Genomic DNA, 20,541 nt, shown 5'->3' with positions numbered 1-20,541 from the left:
ATTTAGTTTTCACTGGTTTACCCTTATGACTAGTTATCTTGTTATGATTTACCTAAGTCCAGTTTTTCTAGTATGCTTCAGTGCACCCCCTTCTGAACTTATTTCTCTCAACTGTAGAGATTGAGTTTTTATACCCTTTCCTCAGATATCCTACGCAAGAAGCATCATTTTCCTTGCTCTTCTCCCACCTAATCCAATACTTACACAAAGCTTTGAAAAGTAGTGATCAGATCTCTGTAAAGTACTCCAAGTGGGTTCTGACAATTGCATCCTGAAACCTTGGCTGGCTTGTTTGATTGTACTCCTGTTACCTATTTTCTAACTACAAAGTTTCAACCTGTATATGTACTGCTAGGCTTCACAAGGCTGCTGTTGAATGTGTATGGTTGCTGCCTACAACTCCTGCCTGAACTAAAATTCAGGTGGTTTGAAAAGGCCAACAGCTTGACTTGTAAAACCACATCAGGAACTTCACAAGAACATGATTGGACAATAAATTAACACCCAGCCAAAGAAGGAGACACTAGGACAGGTGATCGAACGCATGGCCAAAGAGGTAGGGTAGGTTTTAAGTAGAGTCTTGAAGTAGGAGAGAGAAGTGGAGAGGATGTACCTTGCAGGTGGCTTGTTTCAGTGTTTGGAAAAGAAATTTCATGGGCATTAGTATACAGGAGTAGCTAATTTTTCACATTTTTGTAAACAAATGCCATTGAAACTGTTTGAATTCTACTAATTTTTCTATTGCCATCAATTTTTGATGAAGTCATCTCACATTAAACTCAGAGGGAGCATAAAGAGGGTTTGAGTTCCCTGTGTTTGTGTACCTGTGTTTATTTTTTGTTTGCTTTGTATTGCCCAGGCAAAGTGGCAAAACTGGTTTGTGCCAAGGAGATTAATGTGTTAAGTGAATGTGCTCGACACTAGAATACTGTGCTCTGTTTAGATAAATGTATATTTAATTAAAGCTGCCGCTTGAAATTTACTGTCAACCTGTGACCACTGGCATGTAATAAATATCGGCACATTTTGCCTGTCAATTATTAAAGTTGTCGAAAAAAGTAGAATTTGGGATGTAAGTATGTTTGAATGTCTTTTTGTAAAAACAAATGCATTTTGTTTTTCCACTGAATCATAAAAAATTCTCTGGAAGACAGAGAAGACTGTTTACTGTTCTTTAAGATGTCATGATACCACATCTTTTGTTCAAGTTTTATGTAATGACATATGTGGAACTTTACCTACCTGAGCATAGACAAGATGGCCACCACCAGGGATGGTCTTCATGTTTTAGGAAAGCAGACAGAATTTCCTTTTCACAGCCGCCTGTGGATCACTGAGTTAAACCATTCTGGGTAAGTCAAAAATAAAGTGTCTCAGCAGTATCAATGTGACCTCATCACCCAAGTGAGTGCATAGTTGTGCCACCGGCAACTCCACAGCAATGCTTTGGCTTCTTGCTTTGCTACATAAGTATTGTTCACATTACTTACTGAATCTTACTGGAACGAGGCATCTCGCGCAGTATATTGCTAGTTAGACATTTTCTTGCATCATTCAGCTTGGAAGTTTTTGCGCCATAGCTTGTAAGTTTGAGCTGATCATGGCACAATGAGGGTAACAAATGAGCTCTGGGACCTAGTGTTGCACCTTAACCATTGAGATTTAAGGATTGAGAAAGGAACAGTGGAGAAGGAGGGTGCATTAGAGTTAAATCAGGTACAGAAATAAAGAGGGAAAGAAAGTTTAGATTGACAGAGGATAAAGGAACTAAGAAAAAAATGTTTTCTTCAACCTCCAATAAGGAGGCTGAATAGTTTAAATTGTTCCTTATCAGTTGGTTAAAGAGCACTTAGACTCTTAATTACATGCCCTAACTTCCTGCCACAAGTTTAATAGGCAGTTAATGTGCAGATCCAGCAAGTTTTTAAACAGATGCCCTCAACTTCTATTCCTCCGGCTCTTTCCAGGGGTCAGTGGGGGATCTTTGCGGAGTTTCCCAATCAGCTGTCCACACTTGTGTCAAGCAGATTACAGACGCTCTGTTCAGGTGTGTATTGACTTTCGTCCACTACAGCTGGGACCAGGCCAGCCAGACAGAGCGATCCAGAGGCTTCGCGGCTATTGCTGGCTTCAACAGGAAGGGCTTCCACTCCATGAACGTGCAGATAGTGTGTGACCACAGGATGCAGATTCTGCAAGTCTGTGCAAGGTACCCAGGCAGCTCCCATGACTCCTACATCCTCAGACACTCCCAGGTGCCGGGGCTCTTCAGTGCTCCAGGCCGACTGGATGGATGGCTGCTGGGTGCCAAGGGCTATCCCCTCAGAAGGTGGCTCATGATGCCTCTCCACCATCCAAGAACAGAAGCTGAGCAGCGTTACAATAGGAGCCACACCTCCACAAGGTCTGTGGTGGAGAGAACCATCAGTCTTCTCAAGATGCGCTTCCGATGCCTGGACCGCTCAGGGGGTGCACTCCAGTACCCCCCAGATCATGTCTCGGTGATAGTGGTTGCATGCTGCGCTCTCCACAATCTTGCGCTGGAAAGGGGCAAGCGACGCTGTGGACGAGGAATACGTAGACTCAGTTGCTCCGGCTGCACATGATGAGTCCAGCAGTCAGTCCGAGGATGAGCACACACAGGGAAATGCTGAGGGGGGTAGACGCTGACCCAGGCATGTCAAAATTAATTGAGATAACAAACGTAACTTCATAAACCAAAAAAAGGTTGCACATCACACCAAGTCGTCAATGACCTACATTAGGCCAACATAAAAGCACCAGTGAGAAACCCATGGTGTGCCTAAGGTGCTTTAAATTTACGCTTACAGGCGCTATGTCCATGTGCTGTCCCCTCGCTGGCACTGACATCTGAGAGAGCCTGCTCACTCTGCTGTCCTGTTGGCCTCGATGACCTTGGCGGCTGTCCTCTGGACCATGGAGCCTGTGCTGGCTCCACCCGGGAGGGAACAGCCAGTTCTACAGCTGGCATCTCCCCAGTCACCGCAGCCTCATCGGATGCCACGGTCACTGGCAGAGGGGCAGAGGAGCTGCTGCCCTCATCTGGAGCACCCTAAGAGGAGCCTGCAGAGACAACAGGCAGCTGCTGTGTCGACGTGAGGTTGCTTTGGACCTCTCTGTCACCGTGGATGATTGGGCACCGAGCTGGTATACTTAGTGCCCAAACCATCTTCCACATGGACCAGCTGAGGTCCATGCCACTGTGAGGGCTTGCAGGTCCGAGTGCAACCCTAGGAGGCCCTGATTGGTCTCTTGGAGGAGCCTCTCCATGAGAGTTGCCACTCTCTTGATGGAGGAAGCATGAGGCTCATTGCATTGGTGATGCTCCGCATGGACTCCTCCAGCATGGGCACCATGCCACGCTTTGCCTCATGTATCTCTGCCAGATCGTCCCGCACACCCTGCTGCACTTCCAGTATTCGCTGCCGAGCATGTTCCTGGTCCCCAGCAATCCTCCGACTGCAATCCCTGTCTTTGCCCGCATCTGAAGTGAGCGTGAAGTGCCCTCACTGCCGTGTCCCAGGTCACTAGCTGAAGATCTAATTCCAGTCGAGGTGCTAGTATCTGCACTGGTGCCTGCCTGGCAGAGATGGTGTGATGCTGGTGAGTGGATTTCCTATGGGCCCTCAGAGGTGGCCCCTCTGCCTCCTCCTCCCGGCCCTGCTTTGCTGATGTTCTTCCTTTCAGCAAGGACATTTGATTAGTTACAGTGCAGACAACGCCAGTGTGCATCCCTGTTCCCCGGATCATTATGTGCTCATCCTTCCATAAGCAATGGTCAACCCATGTTGCTAACTTCAATCACTGAGCACTCAGCAGTGCTGGGACACACATGGTGACCTGGGTGCTCGGCAAACATACCTCCCCGTGGCACCCCAGCCTCACCGCCACCGATTAATCTGGGCACACTGTGCCTCTCCAGACCTGCTGCTCAAAAGGTGTCAGGATGGCCAACTGGGCCTGGCCTCCGCCAGTCCACATCCATTCTGACACATTGTGCGCAGTCTTCTCCTGAAAAGGAGAGAGGAGCTTTGATTAGTCCAGCCTGCACCTGAATTCCCATCGCATCCCTGCCAACCCAGCCAGAGTGGGACATTGCAGGACTCCAGTTCTTCATCATCCCGCAGCTGCTGCACACTCACCCAAACAAGCCAGGGCTGACCCCATCCCCCCCCCTCCCTCCCCACCCCCACCATTGCCCAAATGCTGCCTCCTTCACATGGGGCACCACAAGGTGTCACTTTGCTAAGCAAGGAGGCACAAGCATGTGGAGCGCAAAGGCCAGCAGCTGGATTGGTGCCCCGCCACCTGGAAGCTCCCCTCCCAGCATGTTAGCGCCCTGACTTCGACATGCCTTCCCAGTCCCAGATCTCTGCCTAGGTGCAGACCCTTGAGTTTCACCCCCATTCTATACTCTGGGTGTCAGTGTCACACATGCTACGGGTGCAGAACCCATCCTAGCTCAACCCTCTCAGGGTGAACTGGGCATGGGCAATATCTGCTGGCCCATCCAGCGAGGGATGCATGCTGTGAGGGATTCAAATCTGTTACTGTGCTGAGAGTTGCAGGGGGGAGGTGGGGAGGTGGGGGGGGGGGGGGGGGGGGGGGGTGGAAAGGGTGACGGCTGCATTACGTGACCTCGGCCAACATGGTACTCACCCTTCCTGAGCACAGGAGATTGTTGAATGGTTTTGTGGCACTGGACCCATGTGCGCCGCACCACGTCATGGGAGCTCACACTCTCAGCCGCCACCTCCCATGCACGTTTGGTCAGGTGGAGAGACCTCTGCCTCCCGTTCCTCGGAATCCGGACCTCCTGCCACACTGCCACCTCCTCCAGGAGGGCAGCTAGGCACTCGTCAGAAAAACGAGGGGCACACTGTCCCGCTGCCCTACCCTCCGGCCTGGCCTGCCCTGCAGCCCTGTCCTCTGGATTCGCATGCTGCACAGTAGCCCTCTGCTGTGCTCTTTTGCCTTGCAAAGGCTGCCAGGCCTTCATTTAAACAGGCCGCTGTGTCACCATTGGACCCAGCGGCCTGTGCACGTCTGCCACCGCCCTGCCCACTCCCGATATCCTCGGGAGTGGAGAAATACGCCGGACGGGCCTTAATTGGCCCGCTTGCGTAAAATGGTGGCGCGGACCAGATTGCAGGCGGCGATCGGGTCCACACCTGCTCCCGCTTGGCCCGCCCGACATGGGGAAAATTCTCCCCCATGGGTGAGATTGTGCAAAGCAACAGCAAAAATCAGCAAGTTCTGGAGATTTGTAACTCACGCTGTGCATTACTGGCCATTAATAATGGCGTGCATTGTTAATACGTGGTTATTTTTCCAGCAAGATTTGGCCCACTGTCACTGGGTGAAGTGTACATTAGCACATGGAGATGCCATAGGAAAAGCATGGAGGCTTAAATCAGGTGAATTTTAGCTAAAATAATTAAAGCCAATATATTTGGTCTATATATTTTAAAAAGAGATACACCAAGTTTAGTGCCTATTTCTAAATTTAGAGGAGAACATGATAGCCTAAAAGAGAATGTGTGAGGCTGTTTCTCAAAGCTAAATACTGCAGATGCTGGAAATCTGAAATAAAAGCAGAAAATTCTGGAAATAACAGATCAGGCAACATCTGTGGAGAGAGAAACAGAATTAGTATCACAAATCAATAACCTTTCTTCAGAACAAACGTTACACTTGTTCTTCCTGCATTTTGGTTATAATAGTGAGAGTTAGTTCATTCAGAATAAATGTGTCTATTTGTCTTTAGAATGTGCTTTAATTTTTAAGTATTTGAAAGTTAAATGCTTGGAACAGCCTGAGTAGGCATTTATTCTGATTATAATTACCTGTGACAGAAAACCAGATCATTTATATTTCTGTACCTTACAAAGTGACAACAGTGTAGAATGCTGGCACAAGCTGTATATCTGCTTATTAAAAACTGGAAGTGTTGAAAACCGAATCTGAAAAGAAATCATTGTTATTGATGGATTCCCTATTCATTTTACTATCCTCCAAATTTCTTAGGTCATAGCAGATGAGATTATCCTATGTAATCATTTTCTAGCTGAGTGCTACAAATTTGACATTGGAAGGGGACAGGGAGGCTCTGGTACTGGGTGAGGTTACATTGCTCAAAATCTTCTTCTCCAAAGCTGCAGGTGTTGCCTTGGGCTTTTCCAAAGTTGTTTCACCTCAACACCTTAGTTATGAAGCTGCTTGAAAGCATAAGAACCCTTAGATGCTGGGTTTCCTCATCCTAGCTCTAAGTGAATCTTGGGTTGATGCCTCAGTTCTGGCTGACATGTATGGGCCAGAAGTATCATTTGAGGTTATTTGGTGTGTTTTGAATTCTCCAATTTCAGGAGTATTGTTCCTGAAGCCACAGGTCCCAGGCTACTCAGAGTTAAGGTTCCTTTGCGATATTCTAAGTACTGATTAATTATTAGAAATCTTTTGCATGGCAATAGAAATGTACATACTAGATGGAACCTAAAAGTGGTTACTTAGGGTAACAAAATGTATCTTCAGAGCTCAAAAGTAAATATAATTAAATATTAGATGCATTAGGTAAAATTGATCTGCCAGCATGTGACTAAAGAGTTGGTTCCAGGGGTAAAAATTGGAAGCAAGAACATAAAAAACTTAGATATGCTGACGACACAGCACTACTTGCAGAATCAAAGAGGCTCTACAAAATATCACCAATCAAGTGAAATCTAGAAGTTTAGAATGTGGATTGAGTATGAACACCAAAGAAACAAAAACAATGGCAGTTAGAAGGAATACATTAGCAGAAACTAAATTGATGTTGATGGGGGAATTTGATGACAATTCCATTGAATGTCAAGAGGAGTTGGAGAAGCTGATTGCCTGGCACTTGTATGGTACATGTGTTACTTTCCTTTATCACACCAAGTTTGAATCTTATCCAGGTTTTACTGCATCTGGGCACAGGCTGCGTCAGTTCTGAGGAGTTGAAAATATAACTAAACATTGTGCCATTTGTGGACAGAATATACCTGGGCAATTTTCCACTTTGTTGGGTAGATGCCAGTGTATTGCAGCTGCTCTAGAACAGCTTGACTAGAGGTGGGGTTAGTTCTAGAACACACGTCTTCAGGACTACAGATGGAATGTTTATGGGGCCTGTAGCCTTTGCTGTGTAGTGCTTTCAGCTGTTTTTTGAAGCACTAATTACTGATGCCAATCAGAAGACGTCTTTGTGTATGTGCACTTGTGTCACATGCTCTCCCATTAGTGTCGTCATCAGTACACACCTGTCAGCTTATTCATGGCTGCTAGTTCTGGTGGCGATGTCATCATGCACTGACACTTCTTCAGAGCTGGTATCAGCCAATGATTCTTAGTGCATCCCCCACTTGCTCAGCTGTTCTCTCTGGGTCACAGTGTGCCCAGTCCCTTTGCCTCTGTCTGTGGCATGGGGAACCTTTTTCTTCACTGCACTTTGTGCTGTGTGGTGCTCTGTTCTCCAGCCACTATCCTGGAGACTTAGCACCTCACTTTCTAACCTGGCAGACTCACTGCCTCCCTCCATCTCTTGGTTTTCCTTGATCCGCATCATTGTTGAAGCATTCAGCTGCCTAGAATAATGCTGGCTTTGATGTCACAGGTCCTGCAACTACACATGCAGGAAGTGTGGCCTTTGCACTTCCAGCATTGCCAAATGTAACCAAAAATCGTATTTACACATAAAAGTTAAACATTTAAAATATACAAATTATGCTTTTGAGGGCTCCTTAGGGCAAAATACAGTCCAGGGTTACTGAACCATGGATAGCTATAGAGCTGATAACAAAGAGTGTATAATGGATATAGGCACTTTGTTTACAGGGGCAGTGAAAGGTCTAAGTACATTAATTAAAGCTTAGAATGAAATAACTTCCAAATTGGTTTCAGCGTAAATTAGGTCTACTTCTGGTTTTGCAGGTGAACAAATTCAGAAACAATGCAATATAAATGTACAATGGATTTCTCCACAATATTCATGTAAAATCTAACACAGCCTTCAATAAATTCAATGACTCAACTTCCAATGATTTCAGAGGAAGAGAATTCCGCAGACTAACAGCTCTCAGAAAAATAATTCTCCAAATCTCTGTCTTAAAAGCCCCCAAGGTGCTTGACAGAAGAATAATCAGAAAAAAATTGACATGAGCCAAAGAAAGATACTTTATACAGGCAACCATAAGTTAAGACAAAGGATGGTTTTAAGGAAATGTTTTAAAGGAGAGAGGTGGGAGGCAAAGGGGTTGATATTCCCACAAATAGCCACACTTATTCAATGCCTTACTCCTACCTTGCTTTCCACTGATTGATTTTCAACATTTTGGCAGCATTAATGAGCTTTCATAGTTTTATGAATATCACCAACATAACAGCTTGGGTTGTAGCTAAGGTTTTGTGTGAACATAGCTGGTCATGAGACTTTAGAGCAACAACTTGCATTTATATAGTGCCTTTGATGTAGTAAAACATCCCAAGGTGCTTCACAGGAGTATTATCAAACAACATTTAACACTGAGCCACATAAGGAGATTTAAAGACAGATGACCAAAAGCTTGGTCAATGAGGTAGGTTTTTAAGGAGTGTTATAAAGAGCAAGGGATTTAGGGAGTCCTGAAGCCTAATCAACTGAAGGCATAGCTGCCAATGGTGGGGCTTTTAAAATCAGAGATGCACAAGAGGCCAGAATTGGAGTAGTACAGACATCTCAGAAGGTTGTGGGGTTGGAAGAGATACAGTGGTAGGGAAGAACGAGGACATAAAATGATTTGAAAACAGGGTAAGAATTCTAAAATGGGTGTTGCTGAATTGAGAGCTAATAAAGATCACTGAGCACCGGAGTGAAGGATGAATGGGATTTGGTTTGAGTTAGGATATGGGCAATAGAGTTTTGATGAGTTTAAGTTTATGAATGATGGGAGCCTAGCTAGGCAAACATTGAAATAGTTGCATCAAAAGAAAAAAAAAAGTTGCAAGAGCCTCTTTATTTCCCCTACTGCACAGCAGGTCTCTCTTAAACCAAATTAAGGATAAGGTGCAATCAATAAATTTCCTCTTGGAAAGGCACAAAGCTCCAGCAGCTTTTTGCTCCCTCACCCAAGTGGCCATTCTTCATGTCAAAGGCCAAATAATTGGCTATTTCCTCTTGCAAGGCATTTCAGAAGAGATCATGCATGCACTTTCTACCATGGGTCACACACAGACTGACTTATTTTACCCTTTTCCAGGCCAGGCTCAGAGGCTAATTGTATCTCCCCCAAATGCTCTCTGGCCAAGATCAGTTAACTCAACAAAGCTTGAAGGTTCAACTGGGACCATCTGGACGGAACGTCTAACAGCATAACACAAATTGGTCTGTACCTATATTTATACTCTACATGGGCCTCCTCCAGCCCTAGCAGAAAACAAGAATATAAAGGGAAGGAAGCTTTGCTACAGCAATACAAAGCCCTGGTTAGACCACATCTGGAATATTGTGTACAGCTCTGTGTTTCTCCTTAGAAAGGATATATTAAACTTGGCAGGAGTATATCACAATTCACTTGACTGTTACTAGGGCTCTAAGGTTTGGAGGAGATTACATTGCCTAGATTTGTATTCCCAAGAATATAGAAGGTTAAAAGTGTTTGGACTGAGATTTTTTGAAAAGAATCGCTAGGGTAGATTAAGAAAAAGCTTTCCTGCTGGTGGGGAAGTCTAGGACAATGGGATATATCCTTAAAATCAGCACCATTCAGGAGAGGAGTTAGAAAACATTTGGTTAAGCAAAGGGTTGTAGAAGTGTGGACTATCTCACAAAAAGCACACTCAGTTAACACTTTTAAATATGAAATCAACAGATTTTTGTTAGCCAAGGTATCAGGGATATGGGGCCAAGGCAGGTAAATGCAGTTATGATACACATCATTCACGATCTCATTGAATGGCAAAAAAGGCTGAGGGACTGAATGGCCTACTACGGTTCTTATAGTTTGTACCACAGTGCAATTGTCCACTAAAGCAATGAAGGAGATGCTTCTAAAAGCATGTTATGCTGATGCATAAAATAATTTACCACAATTTGAAATTCTTTAGTCTTGTTTCCATGATAAGATTTGGACTGAAATAATATTACATTTAACCAGAAAGCGCCATGTTTGACTTGGGCATCTATAGAAAGATGAGAAATTATTAAATGCAGAATGGGTTATCTTATGCAGATCCCAAACATCAGCCCTTTTGTTAGCAATGTCTGGTCTTTAGGAAAAATCTAGCATCCAGCTGTATTTTAACTAGAAACTTTGCAGGGAAGCTCTCTAAGAATCCACAGATATATAAATGTAAGTCATTTTATTATGGAATAAAACAGACTATGAACTGAAGCAAAAGATGTCCAACCTACTGTTAACTCAGTCCACCTTCAGAGAGACTAAAAAAATGAATGCTTAAAACATGGTAGATTACAAGAGCACTTCAGTGTTATGGCCCTGGTTCCCATCACTGCGCCAACTGGTAGATGGAAGATGTTAAAAAAGTCAGGCAATTGGACTGTTTATGGGAGTGAGTGTCAGCACTAAACTGGAGCAAGACATTTGCAGCAGACTTGAATTTATTATAGAGTCGAGAGATTATTTTATCTGTATGCATCATGTGCATTGTAATTCATGCTACCTTCTAATTAACTGTGGACTAATCTGTCAATAAACTCCATGTGCTTACACCCAAATCACTTGTTCCTCATTATAGATACAGTCACACAAACTACATCAGGTCACTCTGAGTAGCCATCATTTCATATACTAGTATAAGAAATGTAGAATGCATTGTAAAAAGATTTGGGGTAAAGTGACAAAGTCAAGGAAGCCATTTTAACATTAACATGTAGCTGAATAAGCCATTATGTATCCTGTACTAACCAATGTACTGTATTAAGTAGTGACCAGTCATGGAACAGATAATTGTAAAAGTAATGAACCTTGATTGAGTTGTAATCAGTAAACATATTAGAAAGATTGGGTTTTCATTTAAGTATTAATGTATACTCATTTTACAGCTTAAAGTCACTTTTTTATGGAAAATTGCAGTTTCAGCCACAAGCAAGGAAATCACTCCAGAATCCCGATAAGGCCCATGAGACAGTACACTATGGCCTGGCAAAAGTCTAGCTTAATGAATGAAGAGTTGTTCAAAATCAGATTAAGAAACGGTGAGAAATAACCCCATTGTATTCTTGCTTGAGATATTGAGGCCAGATGATCTCAGGAGGGTAAATACAAGTGAAAGCCAGCCAAATTTCTTTTACAACAGCTAGAGCCAATCATTAAATCAACAATGGTCTGACTCTGATATGATGTGATGATCATACAGGGGTTAAGAGGGGTTCTGTAGGCTTCAGTTTGGAGTCTCCGGAGTTCAAACCATATGTCAATCTCCACAAATGGGTTTGAGATCAGAGATCTGAGAGGGCGTGTGACCTACACTCCAACGGATTGCACAACTGGCTAAAGTTGTAAAAGTCATTGTCCCAAGTTTAAGTATACCTTTTCTTTAATAAACTTTATAAATTTGCTATCCAAAAGTTGTATGTTGTCTTAATTGGTTAAGTTTTGTCTGAACAAAAGTAAATTTATTAAGTCGCTTACATCGCTGGCAATTGGAGTGGCTGAAGTTAAATTAATAACCAATTAAGTATTGTTACAGCAATAAGTTATGTTAGAGCACCACAAACTGATTGATTCAAGACTGCAATTTCAAAGCCACGTTCAGCTGTTACAAAACACTTGTGTTTCATTCTTATAGCTTATATGACGCCAGAGATTATTGCAGAAAAATGTGTACACTATAACCTGAATCTCAGTGACCATCATAGGATCACAGGATGTTGTGGTGCAGGGAGAGGCCACTCAGCCCATTGAGTCTGTGTTGGGTCTTAAAAAGTTATATTGGATTCTGCCCCCATCACTGTTTCAGATAGGGGATTCCATATCCTAATAGCTTCTTCATTACAAAAAAACTCAATCTCTTTCATTGCTTTGACACTCTCAAATTTATGCTTTCTCGTTACTGACACAATATTCTGTGCCCTTTCTTAAATAGTGTTTTTGGAAGATGCAAAGGAAGTAATGGAATCAAACTTGTTAAGAGGACACTGCTAAATTTACTCCTCCTGAGATAAATATGAACTGTTCACACAGATAACCCATAGTCCAATTACGGAGTTATTTCATCCATAAACATCAAGTTAATATCACAAGTACATAGGGTTTTTAATCATGGTTGACTTTATTCATTAACAGCTAAAAGAAGTGTGATGCATTATGTTAAGTTTCTTCATCTCATTCTCTCCACTAGGGAATGGGGAAATCATTTCAAATTGCAAAGTAACGGCTAATAAGGTGGAATTAATAGAAGTATTTCCCTCTGTTGGTTAGACTTTGATATAGCTTAAATCTATAATAAAACTGATTCCAAATGATTTTTTCTTCAGAAGGTCCAAGACTATTAAAATAAAACTATTAGATACTACTGGAAAAATTTTCCCCCATCAGGGGAGAAGTGTGGGAGCGGGCATGCCTCCAATCGGCATCCCTGATCGGGGGGACCCGCCATTTTATGTGGCGGGCCAATTAAGGCCCACCCAGTGTGATGTCTGCCAGGAAGCACTTTGTGCTCCCTGTGTGGGCGGGGGAGATTCCCTCATCCAGGAGTGTGCTTTTTTGCGCATGTGTGTGAAAGAGCGCACTGATCTCCGAGGCTAAGCGCTGCCTCAGGGGGATCGGCTCCAAATTAACATTTGTAATAAAAATGATAGAAAAATTTCCCTGACATGTCCCCTCATGTGACACTATTACAAGAGTTGGGACATGTCCATAACTGTAACTGAAACCTTTATTAAAAATTTAAATACCCTCATGAAACCTCATCCTGCCCGTGGATAAGGTTCCATGCTTTTTCTAATGCCCGCCAGGGCTCCTGGCCTGCCCACCAGCCTTAAGGTTAGACGGGCAGGTCCATTAATGATTTTAATTAGTTTCTCAATGGCCTCAATAGGCCATTGACAGGTTGGCGGGCACACAGCTGACTTGGCTGCGTCCCCATCGACCTGAAAATGGAAATGACACGGGGTGATGTCAGGAGTTCCACCCGTCGTCATTTTATGCATCGGTGAGCATTGGCTCACCAACCAGAAGATCCTGCCCCTTGATTCAGGCCAATGGGAGTCCGAAACCTGAAGTGAGCATGGAAATGGTTTAGGATATTACTCATTCTCAATTGTTAAATAAGTTTACTTCTAGTATATAAGGTTCAGAAGACAATGAAATAAACAAATACCATTTATTAAAGCATTAACTCGAAATTGTAAATCAGTAGAACCAGGGTTAGAAATTATATAAACAAAAGTAATTTAGCATTATTTTCATCTTTAGAACTTCTTCTGTTAATTAATTCACCCAGTTTGCCAGTCTTTGTGAACCTACGCAAAGCATTTCAGCAGGCCATTCAATATCTACACATATTTTCCAGCAGGGAGTACAGCTTAATGTTCAGACATGGTGCCACTCCCAGTGTGGGGGAGCGGGAGGGAAGGAAGAGACCTAGTTTCCTGCCTGCACGTCCACAGAAATCAGATAACTGGACATAGAGCATGAATCAAGTCTGGGTCATTTCTAATCTCGAAACCCATAGAAAATGTGTTTATTCACTCAACCATCATATGTTCAATTTTGATAGTTCTGAACCATGCTTGCAGTCTATTAGATCTGACTGAATGCAATCCTGCCCCATGTAATGGTGTGTATCAGAATATCTTTAAGAATTTAACCATTACAAAAAGACATTGAAGTGATCATATTCCTGAATTTTAAATCATACTCTTTTCATTGATTTCTTTATAATAGTTCTCTGGTGGATAGACTAGAGTTTACAATACAGTCCCCTCCACCCAAGGTGATTTACAACTGCAAGTGAATCTCACCAAGTTGCAGTGGTTGTCAAGTCCTTGCGTCTTTTGTATTTAGTTGGCTCTGGATCCATCCAATGATATCAAATGATGTTTTTATTGAAAAATAATATAAATTGTGATCTGGATGTTTTGGGATATATAGATGACTCCTATCTACCCCTATTGTATACTTGAGTATACAAAATGCTTCATGATTTCAACTTTTAACCATAACAAAAGGAACTGGAAACCCGGAGCTCAAGGCTAGGTGTAACTCCCTCCATAGCCTACCTTGTTAAGGCTGAACAAGAGCAGGAAGAACCCCAGTTCAATTTCCAGCTTTTGTTAACTGATGGGTAGAAAGTTGAATGAGTGGGAGGCAAGTAGTCAGGATACTCAATGTCTAGGATGGTATCTTGCCCTAATAGTCACCTGGTGCTTATAGTTAGTATCCCAGCATGAAATAAATGATTGTTCCAGAGGGACGAGAAAGGGGAAAATATAACATTTACAGCACAAAAGGCCAGTCAGTCCATTGTGTCTGTACTGCCCCTTGTGGAACAACCCAAAACTAATCCCGTTGCCGTACTCTCAACCCGGCCCTTTATCTTCCTCTATTAGAAATGTTTACTGCAAGTTTGAAGGATCTAATGTGTCTTCCTGAACTACTACCTGCAGCAAAGCATTCCATTCCCCATCATACTGCAAGGAAATTACTTCTAATTGCTCCCTTCACCATGACAATTTAAACTGATGATCCCTCAGCATTGGCTTGCCACTCAGAGGGAATAGATTTTCTTTTTTCATCCTTCAAAAATCCTTCATAGCTTTAAATAACTCCATTAAATTTCTTCTGGCCTGACACTGCTCCAGTGGAAATTGTTCCCAGTAAGTCAGGTGTCTCCTCCTTATAGTCTCCCATCCTTGGTATTTCCTGGTGAACTTACACTGTCCACTGACTTTTATTCCCAAGGTGGTCCAACTACTCCATTTCCTTATACAAATCTACAATCTCTACATTCCTATTTATAAAACCTATTGGTCTTATTTATGGCTTCATCTACCCGCACTTTCATGGAAACTATATATTGAAATTCATAGGTGTGTTTCCGTTTTCATACTTAAACATCTTTTCATTGGGCATATGCTCCAATTTATTATTAGTTCTCTCAAATTGCATCTGCTACTGACTGCCCATTTCACTAACTTGTCAAATGTCCTCCTGAAATCTTCCCAATCCTTTCCATCATTTGCCAAACATGTGCCATAAGCAAATTTCAATATTAGTATGCACTTATCCCCAAGTTCATAACTTACATCTTACATATAATTGTGTATGTATGTATATATATATATGGTAAATGGTGTTCTATTTTTGGGCTCTATATGTACGTATGTATAACACAACCCAAAAACAGAATACCATTTCCCACCCAATCCACTCAATTAATCACCTATTAATTTACCCATTCTACTAAATTCCCCAATACTGAATGCCTGAATTTTTCGAATAAGCTTCAAGGCAATTTATTGAATGCCTTATGATATACACAACAGCAACTACATTCTCTTTATCTAATCACTTCTGCAATAAACTCTTATTGAATAACTTACCCATAATAAATCCATCTAGCTATTCTTTTATCCCATGCATCCTTAGCTTACTAATTATGCATTCTAAGTTTGCTCACAACTGATGTTAAATTAACTGATATTAAGTTAGCCCAGTTTTATCCTCCCTTTGCCTGCACAGAATTGTTTAATTGGTTGTCTTCCAGTCCCTGGCACAATACACATATTCAAAAAGGGATGAAAATCTGTCAAGAGCCTCTGCTACCTCTTCTTCTGACTTCCATTAACAACCAAGTGTGCCACAAGGACACAGCATTCACTTTTGAGTTCTGATTTTTCCCCCCAAATTTATTTTCTTGCAATCCCTCAATTGTTTCACTTCTTGCTATACTTCCATTTGTAAACATTAATGCAAAATTCATGAATGGGTCTGGAGGTGGGGAAACAATCTGGACTACATGCTAATGATTCTCAAAGAAATGTATTGACAGTGTTCTGCACTTGATCATGTCTATGAAATATTTCAGCAGTGCTCAACTTAACTAAAATGGCTAATAAAATCTGGTAAGTAGTTACATAGATACAACACATATATTTTGTGTAAACTGTTACAATTATGAGGTTTATAAGATTATGTTTTGGACTGTCTCTTTAAATTTAGGTTAAAGTGAAGGAAGTCATATGACTATTCTGAATCCAGCCTGGCTAAGTCAAGGACCCACTGAGCAAGATGTGAAGTTCTCACACCTGGGAACAAAAGGCAAAAGCAGCTTGTGCTAACAGTAAATAGACTTGCTGGCTTCAAGCTTTTGGGCAGAAGAGACAGGAAAGGAACAGCAGTTGGTGTGATCAGCAGAGAGAAGAGGTTGCAGGTTCTTTGCATGCGACTGAAGTTGGATGCAGGAGGGAAACAGAAACAGTCTCTAGTTGAAGAGACATGCCGCAGCCATCAAAGGATCCAAAAGATTCCATCTGGCATAGCTGGTGGGGGGAGGGGTGGTGCTAGAAGAGCAGAGAATAATCATTGACATTGGGATGGGCTTTACTGCTGGTAGTGGATCTGGGAAACTCCCTGAAAACTAAGGGAATTGCCTGGAAACAGTCGCTTAAGTTTCTAATACAGTCAAACAGGAAAATGTGACCCCATTGGAAGCTGGAAGCGACTACCTAAAAGATACTGCTTACATGAATAATCATCAAAAAGATTAAAACCTTTTGGTTTAGGGGGACATATGGGACCACTTGTCCTAACTCACATTTTAAGGGGCTATACTTCTGTGTAGACTGTGGTGTGTTAAGTATGAGAGGAAGTTTCCTTTTGTAGTTTAAAGAATAAGCTGCCTACAAGAATAGTGTTTAGTGTTTTTAATCATTTGTTGCAGCAAAAATCTTAAAATGTTTGAAATTTTGTGCCATCCTTTCAGCTATCAACTGGAAGTTCGAATTTCTTTTTAAAAAGTTATCGGTCTCTATGTGGACCATAACAAAACCCTCTCTCCTCTGGCACTGGAATTTCTTAAGGTTCCTTCTCAGGATATCTTTATTTATAAAAACTTCACCCTTGTCATTCAAATTTCTAACTAGTAATTTTTAATCTAATTTCTAATGAGCAGACGTTATAACATTTCTATTTTGGTATTAAATTCTATGGCTGTAGCAAAACACAGGTTTTTAAACTGGAGTTACCAGACCCTAAAAGACCCCAAGGATCTACAAAGTCATTAAATTTCTATACTTGGTGACAAATGTTTTTTGTAATGAAAGCAGTGTCTCCCTTTAAGTTAGGACAAGTGGTCCCTACGTCCCCCTAAACCAAAGAGTTTTAATCTTTTTGATGTTTATTCATGTAAGCAGTATCTTTTAGGTAGATTTCCCTCCTTTAGCTCTATTGCTTTCTCATCTTTTTATCAATGCACCCCTTCTAAAGATAAATTGGGGTTCTGTATAAATAGTGGCAAGGTCAAAATTCTGTAGTTATTTTTGAAAGGCCATGATAGGATATCACAATGAGCATCACTGGTCAGGAACTTCAAACATATAATAAATGCTAGTTTGGATGGTGTAGAAGTCATTTGTTGAACATTCTCAAAAATCAGCTATCCTCTAAATTTGGGAACCAGAGCAAGGTCATATGATCAGCTGTACTTCTCCACTGCAGTTGTACATTGTACTTTATCTGGGGGTGGGGGAGGGAGAAGGGGTGCAGGTGGGAGGCTGTAATACCAGGTCCTTTGAAAATAAAATATTTTGGAATAACATGGGCTTAATTCGAATAGTTAATTTACCTGCAACAGAAAATTAAATGAGGTGAGGCAAATAGAATAAAAGGGATCTTTTCTGTGAAGGTGTCTATCCAATTTGTCAGGCCTGATTGCACCTAAGGCAGTCATAGAAACATAGAAAATAGGAAGAGTAGTAGGCCATTCAGCCCTTCGAGCCTGCTCCACCATTCATTACGATCATGGCTGATCATCCAACTCAATAGCCTGCTCCCATTTTCTCCCCATATCCTTTGATCCCTTACGCCCCAGAATACTCCCCTTTCGCCCCAAAATATTCCCGGTCTGAGACAAGTTTCTCAGAACATATATGCCAAATTCAGAAACAATAGATATAATAGTTTTCTTACTGCTCTTCTCAGGCAGAAACAACTACTTCAGATTGGCTATCAGTGTCTTAGAAAGGCACTTCAGTTGGTACCAATGCTAATTGCAGAGTTTCTAACTGAACTGATGCAACAACAACTTTCATTTATATAACACTTCTCTCACAGAAAAACATTGCACAGTGATCTTCGGAGGTGTAAAGAATTAAACAGACACCGAGGAGGGTCTTGAATGAAGAATGGTGAAGAAGCAGAAGTGTTTGAGGAGGAAATTCTGCAGATTTGGATTTAGACAGCCAAAGGCATGGTCCCTAATTACAGTGAGAATGCACAAGAGGCCAGAGTCAGGGGAACAGAACATTTGGCAGGTGATTTGTAGGGGTGGAGGCTGGACAGTAGAGGAGTGTGATCAAGGGGAAATTTAACTATAAGCTAGGAATTTTAAAATGAGACACTGGGAGCTGTTAACCATCACAGGTCAGCAAGAACTGGACTGATATCTGAGTGGGATTTAGAAGAATTATTGATGAGCTGAAGTTTAAGGAAGGTGGAGGATGACGTAATTGACTCAAAGTGACAAGGTACGGATGGGGGTTTCGTGGTAATTCGGCTCAGGAAGTAGCAAAGGCAAATGATGTTACAGAGGTGGAAATAGGTGATCTTTGTAATTGAGGCAATATGGGTTTTGATGCTCATCGGTGATCAGAACACCAAGTTTGTGTGCAGCCTAGTTCAACCAGGGAGGGGATGGAATCGGAAGTGAGAGATGACAGTGGCTATAAATGATATTTCAGAGAAAATGTGGGGTATAATCCACGCAAGGTGAATAGAAGTCTATGAACATGCGTAACTTTAATATCAGACACTAAGTTGTGATTTGATGAGAATTTCTAAGAACAGATCTAATTTAAAAGCAAATAGTGATGAAACTAATGGTGGAAGACAGACTGATCTGAAAATTATAATTATTAACAAATCTGTGTACTGGTTTTCTCATCAGATTTTGATGACAAGCAAGCGAAAGGAGCCAAGAGGGCAGTCACATGCTTCCACAAAAAAATCTTGCACAGAACATTCTACTTTTTTTTCACCTGTTCAATCAAATTAACTATGTAAGCAGCATTTCCATTTATACCTACACTTTTTCAACAGGATCACTTACTTCTGTGGCCTATCATCATTACCTTTTAGAAGACTTCACCGCAAGTCTGGATGAATCTAATAATGTTGGGCTATGCAGCTGTATCTCTCCAATACCTCACCAAGTGGCCATTCTTGACACATTAGCCCACACAATGAGCAGCACAGGCTGTTCTGATAATTGAAGTCCCAGGGCCTGGTTGAATCCTGCCAAATCCCCAGTCATGCACTCTCCAGCAGGGTTACTGGAAACTCTGGTTGAATTTTCCCCTTTTGCTAGTCTAGGAGGCCGGAGGTCAACTATAGGACCTATACTGCAGTCCTAATTTGAGATCAGCTAATCAAACAGAGCTGGGGCTGGTATTTCTCAATTCCAGAGGAAAGAAAAAAAAATGATTAGCAGTGTATAAAATTGCACACTACCTTGTCAAATGAACACTTTTGGACATAATTCTGTCTTTAAAAGAAAATCAAAATCAAACTTTGTTCAGTGATTATCTTCATTCCAATTGTAGTTTAATTTAGTTTTTGCTACATATTGGGGAAAATTCCATTTGGAATTTTTTTTGTTTATTTTCCAAAATGGGTCACTACCACCAAATCCACTGTTCAAAGCAGTCACTATGTTCACAGCTGTGGGTTATGATTTACAATTACCAGAGATTACTCACTTGTGACATACACTGTTTAAAAACAGACAAAATGCTAGTAAATTTACAGGTGTCAACCTCTCAAAGGAGATAGGATTAATGTATTAATGAAGGCATTGTATTGGAACTGTCTGCGTATTCTGTTTTATTTCAGACTGCCAGTATTTGTAATTGTATTTGGTCAAAATTCTGCTATCTGCTGCACTCCATTTGCATCCACTATTTGTAAGGAAACATTTTATCACTAAATTTTCTCAATCATTTTCCCTGAAGTCTCAATGGGAGTTTCTTTTCAACTCAAACCCTTATATACAAATCATAATTAAATAATTAAATAAATGGTTAATGATATTTTCACCTGGAGATGCCAATAGGTCATTTAACAACATTTTTATCTTACAAAAGTCACAAAGGGAATTAACTAGTAATATTATTTTAATGACTTAAAGTATCATAAACACTCTTAAGGTGTCTGGATATTGATATGCAAAAATAGGAAGGGAACAATTTGGGTCTAAAATGTACTCCCAGGATTGGTATTATGCCTCACTCTCCGCGAAAAAAAAACAAACCTTACGTAGCTTCTCCGCAATAAGCACAGGAAG

Source organism: Carcharodon carcharias, chromosome 18, assembly GCF_017639515.1.
Source record: "Carcharodon carcharias isolate sCarCar2 chromosome 18, sCarCar2.pri, whole genome shotgun sequence".
Taxonomy (NCBI): Eukaryota; Metazoa; Chordata; class Chondrichthyes; order Lamniformes; family Lamnidae; genus Carcharodon; species Carcharodon carcharias.
Note: the sequence above shows the minus strand (reverse complement) of the source record.